The 15,436-nt window shown below is 46.3% G+C and overlaps 1 protein-coding gene across 5 annotated transcripts in view; it reads left to right on the top strand.

Annotated features, from left to right (window-relative positions):
- The window catches only part of LOC138503949 (GTPase HRas), a 609,987-nt gene that overhangs the window by 321,288 nt on the left and 273,263 nt on the right, over positions 1–15,436 (top strand). Inside the window, exon 1 of one of the 5 annotated variants that reach the window (XM_069624077.1) lies at positions 2,281–2,299. The exons of the other annotated variants lie outside the window; for them this stretch is intronic. The gene's annotated coding sequence lies outside the window, so the exon portion shown is untranslated. Of the gene's footprint in view, positions 1–2,280; positions 2,300–15,436 lie in introns of those variants that run through there. 5 annotated transcript variants of the gene reach the window in all.

The following is a 15,436-nucleotide window of genomic DNA, read 5'->3' as shown; positions in this document are numbered from 1 at the left end:
AGACCAAACACGGGCAGTCAAGCAGTCACCTTATCCATAAAAACTATCTCAGGAAAAGAATGTGGTGGTTTAGAATATAAATCCTGAATATCTCGTATCCATACCTCCTGAAATATGGGATTCAATTCCTGCTGGGAAAATGTTGTTCCCCAATTAACAATCCCAGTCTACTCCTTAGTTGCACAATACCAGTGCACTTCCAGTTTGACCAGCCCGGTATACTTGACTGAATCATCCCCAAATATCATGGGGAGCAAGTTGCTGTTGGAGAAACCCTACTCGGGCAGCACACACTGAAAAGACACACCGTGTATCCCTGGTTTCTAGACCACCATAGCGGGCACTGTGATGAGGCTCAGGGTCCCTGGCATTGGCTTTCCATTTACCTTGGGGGGGGGGGGGGGAGTGCATAATTGGCACCAAAGCATCATATAAGGTAGAGGTGGAAGTTCAGAGGCCCGCCACCACGCTGTGTGTAAATCTCATTTGCAGTAGCCTAATCACCTTGAGGAAGGCACGAATAGTCACATCACACAGAGCATGCAAAGTCAAATGTGTCTTGACACGAGTGAAGAAAGAGAAGGTACCAGAAGGGCTCAATGAAATTGTGATCTTTAACCAAAAGGTATATCTGGTTCAGGCTGTATTGTTATTTACTTACTTTTTGGGAAATTTAGTTGAGTTGCTAGATTTGATTGGTCATTTAAGCATAATACAAGCCTTGATTTGGTGTGCCGAACTAACTCAAACCAGCAAGTTATTTGCCACGCATTTAGAGATGGAGTGGAATCTAGAAGATGTACGCAAATGAACAAAACGCAGCCACCACGTGACACTGGGCCGTCACTGCAAAATCATAAAAAAAAAAAAATTCTAGCCCTGTTTTTGGGATATAAATGCAAGTAGGACATAAGTGGTTATTACTGCTGCTGTTCTGCTTAAAAGAAAATGCATTTGCACCCACCCAGCGATGTGTGCTCAGCCAGTCAGGTGGCTGGTACAGCAGGCGAGAACACACTGTACTGCCCACTGTTTCCAGCCACTCGAGGCCCTTCCCCGGGTGGCACCATCTTGATTGTCGGGAGGCAACAGGGAGCCTCTCCCTGTTGCTGCCTCCACTCCCCCCCAAAGAGAACCAACTCCCTTTCTACACCCCCCTCTCTCCCTATCTCCCCACTTACCTACTGGACTGGAGCTTTGTGCTCCAGTCCGGTCGTTCCTCCCACCCGCAGCCACCACCATAGAAATGGAAAAGAGACCAAGCTTCTTTTCCTATGGTGGTGGCTATCCTTTTCTTGTGGGAGATTGGGCTTGCGCAATATGCGTAGCCCATCTCCCGTTAAAAAAAAAACAACCAATCAAACCATTCGCACTCATGATAAACCCCACATTGCGACTGGCACTCACCCCCTTGCTGGGGTGGTGTGGCGGACATGGCCGGTAATGGCCTGCAGTGGTTGTTGCGTCCTTCGCATCGCTCGGGCCTTTACCGGTCATGTTCCCCCCTACCCCGCCGACACGAGGGTGATTTCTGCATTACATGGTCAGGAATGACCCTGTCGTGCATTTTGCATCGCCACGCATCTATTCCAAATAGGCGCAGGAGAATGTGACTATTTTCCTCGCATTTCAAAGCACATCACATCACGTTTGTGGTTTCGTGATGTGCAGAAACGCACCTTTATTTCTGCAAATGCGCAAAGGCCGTGAAAAAATTCCCCTGAATGTGCTCATCCAGATGCTGTTTAAGAATCGAATGTGCCATATTATGTCTAACAAACACCTAGAAAATTCTTTCCCACAATGTAGTTTAAACAGCAGAGACCGGCAAGTTTCATACCATATAGTACAGTGTGCGACAAGAAAGCACACACTTACAAGTGCCACCCCCCTCTTGTCTACTGTGTCTATACCCCTCCTACCCCAACCCCCTCTCCCCTCCCCCCTTCCTCTAATGCACAAGAAGTGATCTGCCAGCACAGACGGCCCCCATTCTGCACATGTAGCAATGAGGAAGCTGATGTCTGGGATGTGCACGCAGTGCGAGAGTGCACTGAACAGTCTGCAGCCCACATTAAGGCACCTGATAAGCCCTTGGGGCCCCCTGATGAGAGCAGCAGGCACAGACAAGCAGCTGGCCTCCGCCCAGACTGTCATTTCCTCTCTTAATGTCCCTCATTCGCCGCTCGATTTAGAACGGCCTTGTCTACCCGCTGAAAAAGGCTATGGATTCCATCTAATCGGCCCCCTCCTCTCAGGGAAGTCTGCTTCCAGTTCATTTCTTAGGGATCGAGACAAGGTAAGGATGCACGCTTTGCATGTGAGCATCTTCCCTGTAAGTATGGTGGGGCGCTCGACCCCGGCTCACACAGGACCCTTTGGCCAAGAACGCAAGTCCCCGCCTATGTACAGATGCATCATGAAAAACGCAGCCCCTATCAAGGCAATGTTTGCTCGCCTCCTCCTGAAACACAAAGCTGCTCATCTAAATGAGCAGCCCTTGAGATGGGGCTGGCACTCCTTTATGCAGAGATGCTCTGCCCATCATCTTCATAAGCACCGATGCATCACGGTGTCAGCAGGTTTGGGGTATCCTAGACCCAAGGGCGTGGCGATTTATCAGAAATCACCGCCAAGAGTTGGCAGATGCTGTACACACACAGAAATTAAATGGCTAAATAGTAACACTACAGGAGCCCTCTAGGCAATAGCTCGTTGTCATTCAGAAGGGGCAGGGGGGGGAGACAATAGCTCCATGGGGTCCGTTAAAGAGACGTTTCTAATTCCTTTTAAACAGTGAAGGGAGTATGAGCCACCCATAAGGTTGTTGGAAGAGTGTTCCAAAACCTAGGGGCACATACAAAAAACAACCAGTTTTGATGTAGGTTCCTGGGAATTGCCCTGATGGATTATTGGTTTGTGGTGTGTTCTACAGGAACCAAATGTCCAACTCTATTTTTTCTTGTCCGTGTTACACACTTTGCACAATGTATCTGTTAGTGAGAGAGGGAGAATGCATGTGTGTGTTTGACAGTGGAGAATGCACCACCATTATTATAGCAGCCTCTAATAGGAGCAATGCCCTTTTTGCAGCAGTCAAAAAAGTGTGAGGCTATCAATAAGTTCCTTACCAACATCAATACCATAATAATCCACATCGAGGGCTCCAAATCCTCTGACCCACCCCAGATGGCATAGGCTGTTCACCCTTGCACCCACTTCTTTCCCTTCTTGCTGGAGGACCCCTGTTAGGGAGATTTATAATGTTTATGCTTCATACCAGGGCAGGAGCCCGTCGCCATCCCCTAGCTGCAGGAGCAACTCTAACACGGAGACGCGACTTTCCCCGCTGCAGGAGCAGCTATCACCGTGATCCCTCCAACGCCGGAGCGCGTCAACACCGCTTCAGTTGCAGCCTCACCCACAACCAGCTGCAGAGCCTCCAGCCTGCAATCCTGTGTTCCTACCATCTCCCAATAGTCATCACCACCCGAGTAGCCACGAGGACTGGCCAGAATCCGGCTTGAGCATGCTACCCTGCATCAAGATGGCCGCCGCACGCCGTGATCCCTTTGTTGCTGTGGTTGCCTAGCAACATGTTGCAGATGGGCCATTTAGCCAATAGAGGCTAACCGGAGGCGGAAGTCGGCATCCAATTACAAGGCCTACCTTCTAAGGCCAATCACCTGTCCGTGCCTAGTTGGCCCTCATCATCGCCAGGGCAGGAGCCCGTCGCCATCCCCTTGCCGGAGATGTGAGCTTCCCCGCTGCAGGAGCAGCTATCACCGTGATCCCTCCAATGCCGGAGCCCCGTGAACACTGCTGCAATTGCAGCCTCACCCACGACCAGCTGCAGAGCCTCCAGCCTGCAATCCAGTGTTCCTACCAGCTCCCAATAGTCATCACCACCCCAGTAGCCACGAGGACTGGCCAGAATATGGCATGAGCGTGCTACCCTGCATCAAGATGGCCGCCGCACGCCGTGATCCCTTTGTTGCCATGGTTGCCTAGCAACATGTTGCAGGCGGGCCATTTAGCCAATAGAGGCTAACCGGAGGCGGAAGCCCGCCTCCCATTACAAGGCCTACCTTCTAAGGCCAATCCGTGCCTGTCATTGCCTGCAGGTCCGAGGGGCCAGTCACGCTGATTGACTGCCCTCTGCCCGCCTCAGTCCACGGTAAGACATTTGTTCGGCTACTTTGTATCCAACCCTACAGTCCCATCTAACTCTCACCCTACTGGCTAACTACCAACAACACCTACTAAAAAAGCACACGTGCCTACATTTGTACTTTGCCACGCATACACGCTACATATGAGGCAACTAACTGTAATTCACCCTATGCATGCCTAGCCCTACCCCTTACATCGTACACTCTGAGGGGATGTCATGATTACCTGAACATGACATACCGACCTCATCGTTTATGCTGATAGGTCACAGCGACATAACAATTAGTCGCCACACCTTACCAGCCTGCATATACCACTTCTAGCCTTTGTTCTGCACAGCCCATTTTCACTATGCTTGAACTTAATTGTATATTAAATTGAAATAAGTATACTCATGCACTGCATAGCTGTTGCATATGCTCCTTACGTGCCAAACTATTGTTACTTATCTGCCCAGAACACTCTTACTCTGCATTTCTACGTGGTGTCCAGCCTAACTCATGCGTACCATGTCTCAGTATGCATAGTTTATTAATGCACTGCTTCTATATAGGGGCAGACACTTCTATGTAGTGTCTTACTCGCTCATTGTTGCCCACCTTTACTGCGGTTGGATTCAGCAGTTCACCTCTGAAATAGGCACACTGCATTATGTACTAGCTCTCACACCTGCAATGCTAACATTTGCTAAGCTTTGCCACTGGCTATTGTGCGTACCTACATAGGCCGCCTCATCACCCATGTGTAACACTACAGTACCCACATTACTACTGCCATGCTGGTTCTATTATCTGAAATTTACGAACACTATGGATATTGAAACTAGGCACAGCACAAAAGTGATCTCTGCCTCCACTGCTAGAACTGCAGCTAACTAATATTATAAGCAATTTTGCCCATATTGTGGAAACTGAAACTAGATATAGTACAGAAGTGATCTCTGCCCTTACTACTGGAACGGCATCTAGCCTACAGCACAAAGTTATTACTGCCTAAACTAAGACAATTGAAACCTACCCATACTACGGAAAGTGAACTCTGCCACCCTTGAAGCCAGCCTTTCCCACAAGAAATTTAACTACCCACCATAACCAACTAATCCTATCTAATATGAGTAAAAATCAGAACACCCAGACCTGCCTACTCACACTTAGCCTCCTCACCATCATGGCCCTTGTTACTACCTTAGCATGCCCACCCAAGGACAGAAACCTGAGACTTAGGTCAAGACTGCCCTGTCTTTATGAACCAAAAAGAAACAACATAAACAGCTTTACCATACACACTACTACCCAACCCAATGATCCTCTGACTAAGCGAGCACAGGCAACTAAATTAAACACCCTAAACTCTGCTCATGTTTGCACTACCACCAAGAATCTTATGAGCCAGAATACCAATCTTCCCCCTATCCCCAAGCCTAACAACACCTTAACGCTATCCTGTTAGCTTGTCAACGCCAGATCGATAGTAGCCCACGCTATCGAAATAGCTGACATCCTAAAGAATGAAAATCTGGACCTGCTTGCCATAACTGAGACCTGGCTTCACGAAGCAGCAGGACCAACCCTTATGATAGAAGTACCTGATAGCCATCAGATACTCAGAGCAGATAGGCCTAATGCCAGAGGCGGTGGCCTTGCCATCATCTCCAAAACCACTCTTCCCATTAGGCTTGCCACCTCACCATCTTGCTCATCCTGTGAAATGCTCACAGCTAAACTGTTGTTATCCAATAACCGCACACTAACTATCCACCTGGTATACAGGCACCCGGGACCACTAAGAACTTTCGAAGATGACCTAACTAATCTCATAGCTAATAATACAAGAGACCACTCGCAAACCTTGCTGATGGGTGACTTCAATCTTGGCTTTAATGATACTGACAACAAACATGCCCAATCAATAGCAACCCTACCAAAAGACCACAGACTCACTCAAAAAGTCCTCTCTCCTACCCACATTAAAGGTAGGACTCTAGATTGGGTATCCGATCTAAACTGTAATATCGCCATTACTGATATTGTCCCGCAACTATGGACGGATCACTACTTAATCACCTTCTACGCCACACTAGATCTCCTCAGCCCTAAAACTATTAGCATAGCGCCTCCACTCCCAACCAGAAGTAAAAAGGATATTACTGCGGAAAAGCTAATCCCCCTCCTCCTTCCTACCATTAACGGACTCGAAAGTAATGCTGATCCTAACACGTTAGTAAATGCATTTAACAACGCCATGTCTAAGGCCCTGGACATCATTGCACCTGTTAATTGCGCAAAGGTAGGCAGGAATCGCATCTGAATGCCTGGGTCACGCCCCAACTCAAAGATCTAAGACTACAAAAAAGAAAGCTCCAATCTATCTGGCGCAGCTCTCCTACTGACGATAGCAAAGACAAATTAACCGACCTATCCAAACTCTATAAAAAATAATCAACACTAAAAAGAATATATTCAACGACAGAATTGCAAAGGCCAAATCCAACACCAAAGTGTCACAAGTTTCCCCTTTTCTCACCTGTTTCCTCTGTTTTGCGGAGTCCTTTGTCAGGGTTTTCTTTCGAGCAGTTCGGGTCTTGTACAAGCCCGCTCGGCCGTCTTCGGATTCCAGGATTCGTTCAGCTTCTTCGTCCGGAATCTAGGAAACTCCAGGAAGCTTGGAATGGAGGCAGCACACGGAGGCAGTCTGCGCGGAATGCGGAAGAGACAGGATCAAGGAAGGTAGTAGGAAAGGAGAAGGAGGAAGGTCCGGGAACCAGGAAGCAGCACAGATCAGGAGAACAAACTACGGAGCACGTCAGGCCACAGCTATCGGTAGCGTTGAGACGCGCGGAACCGCAGGGGAGTGGCTAATTTATAGAACGTGCTGCATAGGACGTAAAGGTCGATAGACCGTGTTCCGTGTATACTGCCATGTTGGGTGTACTACAGCGAGTAACCCCCGATATGCCAGGGACCAGGAAGACCAGAAGGGGCGTGATCGATGGATCATGACACAAAAAACTCTTCTCCATCCTTCGCGAAATGGAATCCCCAATCCAACCGATAGACAATGTCCCAAAGGACAAGATATGGTGCACCAACATACAAAATGCTCTATCGAATAAAATTACCGCTCTCCAACTCAAAATAGCTAACAAGAAAGCCACACTGCCCTCCTCTGATCAGCAACTACCACAACTCACTGAAACCAGAACAACCCTTCCTTTCAGTTTCAAGACAATCTCCATTATTGATACAGATAAAGTCATACTCTTCCCTCAAACCCTCAAATTGCAAGGGAGACAGCTGCCCAGCGCAAATAATAAAGGATGCAGCCAGGGACTTAGCCCCCTTAGCCCCCTTTACTTAGCTCATAAATTCCTCCTTCAAAACTAATACAGTACCTACTAATCTGAAAGAATTCTGGGACCTCCCCTGGCTTTAAAAACAAACCTTAGACCCCACCATACCAACCAATTATAGACCCATCACTACCGTGCCTGTCCTACTCAAAATCATTGACAGAGTTGCCTACCTACAAATTCAGAACTATCTGGAAGTTAATCACCTGCTAGGTTCACGGCAATCTGGCTTCCGCCCCCTTCATGGCACTGAAACAGCCCTGTTAGACCTCAAGACACAAATCGAGGAGTTGAAGGATAACAGAAAAAACAGCTATGCTACTTCTACGGGGCTTACCGGCAGCCTTCGACCTGGTGGATCATGCAGTTTTATGCAACCATCTCAGGCTTGCTGCTAATTTCTCAGGGTGGGCTATAGCTTGGGTCCAATCTTTTCTAGCTAACCGCACTATGAGAGTCTTCTCCCCATCAGCTTCCGCGGATCCGATCCAAATATCTTGCGTAGTTCCACAGGGGTCCTGTGTCTCTCCCACTATGTATAACATTTTTACCAAGCCATTGTTCTACAAGTTGGACAGACTGGGTGTTAACTACACTAACTAGGCAGATGACACCCAGATCCTCATACCCCTTTCGGGCAACTTTGAAGTGGACTCTGCCTTGGTAAACAAGATATACATCCTCATTCAGGCATGGATGGCATCACATGACCTCTGCCTAAATGATGATAGAAACTGAGTTACTGATCCTAGGATCTGAAGCCAATCTTAAAAAAACTAAGCCCAAACTACACGTCCTTCAACATTGATAACAATATTATCAAGGTGATGCCCGTGGTTAAAACCTTAGGATTCTACCTGGACTCCTCCCTCACCCTTAAGGAGCAAGTCAACTCGCCTCTATAACAGCCTATACATGCAAACTTATCCGAGCCTCTAAACCATTTCTCTCTAGTACTAGCTGTATTACCCTAGCTAATGTTCTCATAATGTCCAGATTAGATTATTGCAACGCCTTGTGTTCAGGAGCCAACAAATATGTCACAGATACAATGCAAAGACTGCAAAACAATGCCTTGTGGGAAGCGTTGAATATCCCTTACAGAGAGCACATTTCTAAATTTAGAAAAGAAGTTCATTGGTTAAAAATAAAGGACAGAATCTTCCTCAAAACAGTTTCTCTCACCTCCAAGTGTCTGAATAATTTAGCACCTCCTTATTTGTCAGAAATAATCACTAAGAGAACAGGCACCCGCCCCACAAGATCTGCTAATGCCTCCATGCTTGAGATTCCCAGATTCAAACGATCCACTGCCGAGGGAACCAGTTTCACAGTTAAAGCCGCGCAATCTTAGAATACACTCCCACATGACATCAGACTGGAACAACCTTACCCTAAATTTAGACACAATGTACTCAAATGGCTTTGCACTAATGACTCGTAATTGGATCCACACTATCCCGGACTGCTACCCTCCCCTGCTACCGGACAGGATTGACCGCACCTATTGTATCTGCCTATGCATCACCTACTACGTAAGCATCTGCCGCCACTATACTGTAACCAGTGGCGCCAGTACTATATATTTCCTTGTATGCATGTATGCACGCACGCACGCACGCACGCACGCACGCACGCACGCACGCACGCACGCACGCGTAAGCATATGTAATATGCATTGTTATGTATGTACGTACGTACGTACGTACATACACGTATGCATATACTTGTGATATGCACCGCAGCTAAGCTTTAAGTCTTGTACTGCTGCGCCCAGCTACCTAAGGGTTTGGGGCGCATTATCAAATGAACAAACAAACAATACCCTCTCCTAGTGAGACCCCCAGCACTTTTTGCGGGACTTCTGGACCTTTTTCTTTTAATAATGAATGAGTGGAGCCTTTTTCCTCTCATTCATTCTTGTGGGCTTTGTCTTTTGGAACTCTACTCTTTGTATTTACCTGTACTATGGAGTCTGTCTGCTCCAAAGCTCTTAAAGGCATCTGTTTTTACTACTGCAGCACACAGGATACTTTTTGCTTATTAAAAGATTTTATTTTCCCTTAAAATTATTCTTGAGATCGAGCACTCATATTTAAAGTTCCTTCCTATGCCACTGCTCTGCTGGTCACTGATTTGAAAATATCAGAAGCCAAGGGTAGGTTCCCATATGTTCATTGTTTCCTGTTGTTGGGCACATTTTCATTTTTTTGGGGGAGTAAAAATGGGCTCTGTGTAATTATGCCTCTTAGCTGTAAGGCTGTTTTTGTGAAAGTGTTGTCACATTTCTGTTCACCGGATAATGTAATATGGCAGAGAGTAAGCAGAGGCACAGGAATTCTCATTATCATACTGTGGAGCAGGTATTCTGATGCAGTTATCATCCTTACACACATTCTAAGATGTATGTTCTCCTGGCCCTTGAATGACTTCATTAAAAGTGGCACATGAACTCCTAAGGGCAAGTTTCCTGGCGCATTCCTTTTAGTTGCCACTTTTCCATCTGCACATTTCGTATTGTGTGTGATGGTTTTTTTTGCCAGCCGCATCATTTATGATAAGCGATATTTGTTTTTTGGCATACATGAGTGTTTTTTTCCAATGTCATAAAACACTTTCTGCATTCTCTGAACAGTGTCAACAAATGAATAGCCGCAACTAAACCTATTGTATATTGGGCATACAATGCTTTTTTTGGTGCATACATATGTTTCTCTCTGCACAGGAATACTTTTTCTAGGCACTGTGGCAGATCTTGAAGTCTGAGATTTTTGACGAGCTCTTTATTATCACACATAAAATATTCGCTTTTTTAATCTACATCTTTGGAAAGTGTGCTGTGAGATACACCTTTTACACTGATTTGTAAAGAATTGCAGCGGTTGGGAAGAGGAAAATGTCTTACAAACTCTTTCGGAACTGATTGCTCACTAACTACTCATGCTCACAAAGTAGCTTATCTCGTTAGTAATTTGTGCACATGGAAAATAATGTGAGCACGAAAGCCATTCATTTTCGCACTTGACGAAAAATAGAGAGAATATTGGCGAGCACGTGGCTGGGTGCTTCTAGCAAGCTCCCCTTTTTAGAAGTATGCATTGCAAAGAATGTTCTGTTGCTAACCTGCATCAAGGACATCCATACAAGCGTGTCTAACACCTGACAGTACAAGAGTCATAATGGCACGCAACCCAAACGTCTACAGCCTAGGATGCCCCCATCTAAATGCAGCATGGGGTACTACAGTACTATTAGATTCAGCGACTAATTCACAGAAGCGTTTTATAATGGCAAAACCCCATTGGAAAACGTTCTGTGAATCAGGGCCTTAGTCTTTCTAAAGGAGACTTCTTTGCCACCAGGCACTTAGCCTCCTCTTGCATTTTATTATGCTGTTTTTCATTGATCACTTTCCATTGCCTTTTGCGATTATTTCCAACACAGTTTTACAAAGGTAGCGGGCGCCCCTCTCTCGCAAGAACAGACATGATAACCTGTTCAGTGGTTATTAACCACTTGAGAGTTCGCAGCCACTGCTTTTACTCACTGTGCCTTTCACAGATGGGAAATATCCATTTGCATATCAGTCTTTGTCCTGCCCAGGGGCAGTCCAGCACCGAAATACAATGGCAATTCCAATCTGAACAAGAGTACCACCAGCAACCCCATACACGCGTTTCACCCTTGTTGGGGATCATCAGTGAGGTGAAGCTGATGCCTCTCTAAGCACAGTGAGAGGGAGACCACGTCTGGTTGCCCCCAGGAGACCCAGGGTTACCAATCCCAGGTTCCTTAAATAATAGTTTTACAAAGGTAGCGGGCGCCCCTCTCTCGCAAGAACAGACATGATAACCTGTTCAGTGGTTATTAACCACTTGAGAGTTCGCAGCCACTGCTTTTACTCACTGTGCCTTTCACAGATGGGAAATATCCATTTGCATATCAGTCTTTGTCCTGCCCAGGGGCAGTCCAGCACCGAAATACAATGGCAATTCCAATCTGAACGAGAGTACCACCAGCAACCCCATACACGTGTTTCACCCTTGTTGGGGATCATCAGTGAGGTGAAGCTGATGCCTCTCTAAGCACAGTGAGAGGGAGACCACGTCTGGTTGCCCCCAGGAGACCCAGGGTTACCAATCCCAGGTTCCTTAAATAATAGTTTTACAAAGGTAGCGGGCGCCGCTCTCTCGCAAGAACAGACATGATAACCTGTTCAGTGGTTATTAACCACTTGAGAGTTCGCAGCCACTGCTTTTACTCACTGTGCCTTTCACAGATGGGAAATATCCATTTGCATATCAGTCTTTGTCCTGCCCAGGGGCAGTCCAGCACCGAAATACAATGGCAATTCCAATCTGAACGAGAGTACCACCAGCAACCCCATACACGTGTTTCACCCTTGTTGGGGATCATCAGTGAGGTGAAGCTGATGCCTCTCTAAGCACAGTGAGAGGGAGACCACGTCTGGTTGCCCCCAGGAGACCCAGGGTTACCAATCCCAGGTTCCTTAAATAATAGTTTTACAAAGGTAGCGGGCGCCCCTCTCTCGCAAGAACAGACATGATAACCTGTTCAGTGGTTATTAACCACTTGAGAGTTCGCAGCCACTGCTTTTACTCACTGTGCCTTTCACAGATGGGAAATATCCATTTGCATATCAGTCTTTGTCCTGCCCAGGGGCAGTCCAGCACCGAAATACAATGGCAATTCCAATCTGAACGAGAGTACCACCAGCAACCCCATACACGTGTTTCACCCTTGTTGGGGATCATCAGTGAGGTGAAGCTGATGCCTCTCTAAGCACAGTGAGAGGGAGACCACGTCTGGTTGCCCCCAGGAGACCCAGGGTTACCAATCCCAGGTTCCTTAAATAATAGTTTTACAAAGGTAGCGGGCGCCCCTCTCTCGCAAGAACAGACATGATAACCTGTTCAGTGGTGGGGTTGCTGGTGGTACTCTCGTTCAGATTGGAGTTGCCATTGTATTTCGGTGCTGGACTGCCCCTGGGCAGGACAAAGACTGATATGCAAATGGATATTTCCCATCTGTGAAAGGCACAGTGAGTAAAAGCAGTGGCTGCGAACTCTCAAGTGGTTAATAACCACTGAACAGGTTATCATGTTTGTTCTTGCGAGAGAGGGGCGCCCGCTACCTTTGTAAAATTATTTCCAACACAGCTTTGCTTCTAGAGGAAGTGAAAAACATAGATTTGTTTTGAACTTCTCCCATGAGACCTAGTGAACATAGTCTCTACCGAAGAATCATGGGAATTGTAGCCCAATATATATGGAGGGCTACATATTGAGAAACCATTCACTTTTCGAATAAAGGATGAGTAAAATTGGCTGAGTAGACTAGAGTAAAATGGATTCCAATTATTAGGATAGACCTGATTATTTTCGATAGTACCAATCTCTGACATCGAGACAGGACACCAAGGAGAAATCAAGATGGGAGAGTGGTCAAGTTTAAAATATTTATCCTAGATTTCTCCTAGATTTCTTCTTTCAAAGGATAAGAAAATGTACAATCTTGCCCTGCTACTCTGCCCCAGGGAATGCCACAGTGGAGTTAAGGCGCACCCGCCATTTTGTAAAGTGGCGCAGCTTTCCTTTTGATCTGTACCACGGGCACTGCACATTCCTTCTCCGACTTTCCCCCGATGGTCACCAGACCTTCAGACAACGTCATGTTTCTGCTGGTTTCCGACTCAATGTAAGCCAGCTTGTCGGATCGATCTGTCGTATCTTCTTGGTAGCTCCGAGTTGCAGCTCCTCTCTACATGGCCGCCAAGCCACGGCCCGAAAATGTTGCACAATCTATGGGCAAAATGGTCTCTAAAATATTTAAAGGCTCTTTTAAGGACAACCTTCAAGGACCATTAATTTCCACAGATATCACCAAATCTAGTCTTGCCTAGCCATGTGGAAAATGAGCTACAAAAAGGATGAAGACACCAAGGGGCTCAAACGGTACTGCGTCCACATGCACTTTTGTGCACTTTTGTCCACCCTGTGCCAATTTCGCCAACCTGCTTTTTTGCACTTTGTAGTGGAAAGACATGGAAATGCCTCCTGCAATCCATGCTTGTGGGAGGTATTTGCAAAGAACTTCTAATGAATCAAATGGTTTTCTGCCATCCTGAAGATGTCTCGCTGAGGGAAATGTATTTTGTGTTTGCAGGAAGAGCAGGTACATTCTGTTCCATGCCCCCACTCTTCCTGCAAAAATGACAAAATTGTCCTGGAATACAAAAAGGGGTATTAAAACAGGCATAACATTTTAGACCTGCTTTTGGCACCACTTTTCATGCTTCAGACATTTGCAAAATGGGCCCCCGCCTGTCTTCTTTATCCAGCTCCTTTCTGCAAGGCAAATCTTTTAAACTTCAATTAACAATCATAATGTGTATAACTTTGTGCTTAGTGAAATAATGTACCTTCTCTAGTCTTACTTAGCTTATTCACATATACTTTATTACAGGTTACATTAAGCTGTTCAGTCTAGGAACCACTGGGTCCCATCACCCAGGCTCAACTGACACAGGGTAGAACCTTGGGACTGCATTCATCACCAAACATTCTGCTGGCTCACCTCAGCATTCCATGCAAGCATGCACACATAACAAGTGCATCATAACACATCTCCTTCCTTTCCAATAAAACACAAACACGAGAAGCGCATCACAACACATCCCTCTCCTTTCCAAAAACAACACTAACGCGGGAAACACAGACACAGGGAGCTCACACGAAACATACATACCATCCATCTTTTTATAGAGAGCTGCAACTCAAACATTTCTGCGACTTTATTGCTACGCCTACTTCATCCTTCACTCCACTGGGACGCTATACCTACACTTTAATGGGACGCTATCAAATGTATCTTGCTCTCCAGCAAGATGTGCCTGGTTCAGAGATGACAAGGAGTAGGAACCAGGCTGACCCAGGTAAGTACAAACAGAATAGATGCTTTATTGTCTTGGTTACATAGATTCAGTTCATAAAGGTAGGAGAGATCTTCAGCATCTGCCCTGGGGACTGCATTCATCACCAAACATTCTGCTGGCTAACATCAGCATTCCATGCAAGCTTGCACACATAACAAGTAGCTATGTTGTCCTTATTGAGAATTTATGTTGAATTCCTTTTTGGCACTGTGCGTCTAACGCAGAGTGCTTTACTATTGGGAAATCACTTCTCTGCTAAAGTCCATTTAACTTGAGTTTTCTTAGCCCCTCTGCTTTTATTTAAAAAGTACTGCTCATCTTATTGGAGTGTTTAACCTTAAAAGCTTTCTTACTGGGGGTGATATTCCGAGAGGCGGAATGCCAACCAGGTCGGTAACGCAAAGCTAGGGTCCCTTAATGTATGCAGTGGTGCTGTTACCAACAGGGTCGGCCCGGCTTTCAGGGTAATATCACTATTAGCACCCATGTGTTTTCAACGCAGGTGCTAATGTTTTTTTTTTTTTTTTTTTTTAAAGAAACTTACCTCGCTGCCCGGCGCCGCAACGTTGTTTCTTCGAGCCCATTTTCAATGTTGACCGTGGCATCATCAACAACTAATCGGACTCTGGGGAAAGCATGGTGTGGTGCAGGGCCACGCAACTATGTTTCCTTTTTTGTTTAAATTACATACTCTTAGCACCCACGTAGGAACTACACAGGTTCTATGTGGGAGCAGGGGTGGGGGGGGATAAGGGTAGGGGGAGTAGGAGCGGGGAACGGATGGGGGCAGTGGCTAGCAGCACTAGGCTCCCCGGAACGCGGGCTTGTACCAGACGACAATACAACCCACTTTCCGAGTATCCTGATTGGCCAGTTCCCCCTTCCAGGGTGCTAATGAGTAATAAAGTACATAGTGTTATATAAAGAGAAAATAACCCCTGCATTACTTTCTTTTCCTA

Source organism: Ambystoma mexicanum, chromosome 11 (assembly GCF_040938575.1).
Source record: "Ambystoma mexicanum isolate Mex_15411 chromosome 11, UKY_AmexF1_1, whole genome shotgun sequence".
Taxonomy (NCBI): Eukaryota; Metazoa; Chordata; class Amphibia; order Caudata; family Ambystomatidae; genus Ambystoma; species Ambystoma mexicanum.
Note: the sequence above shows the minus strand (reverse complement) of the source record. Positions and strands in the feature narration are given on the sequence as shown.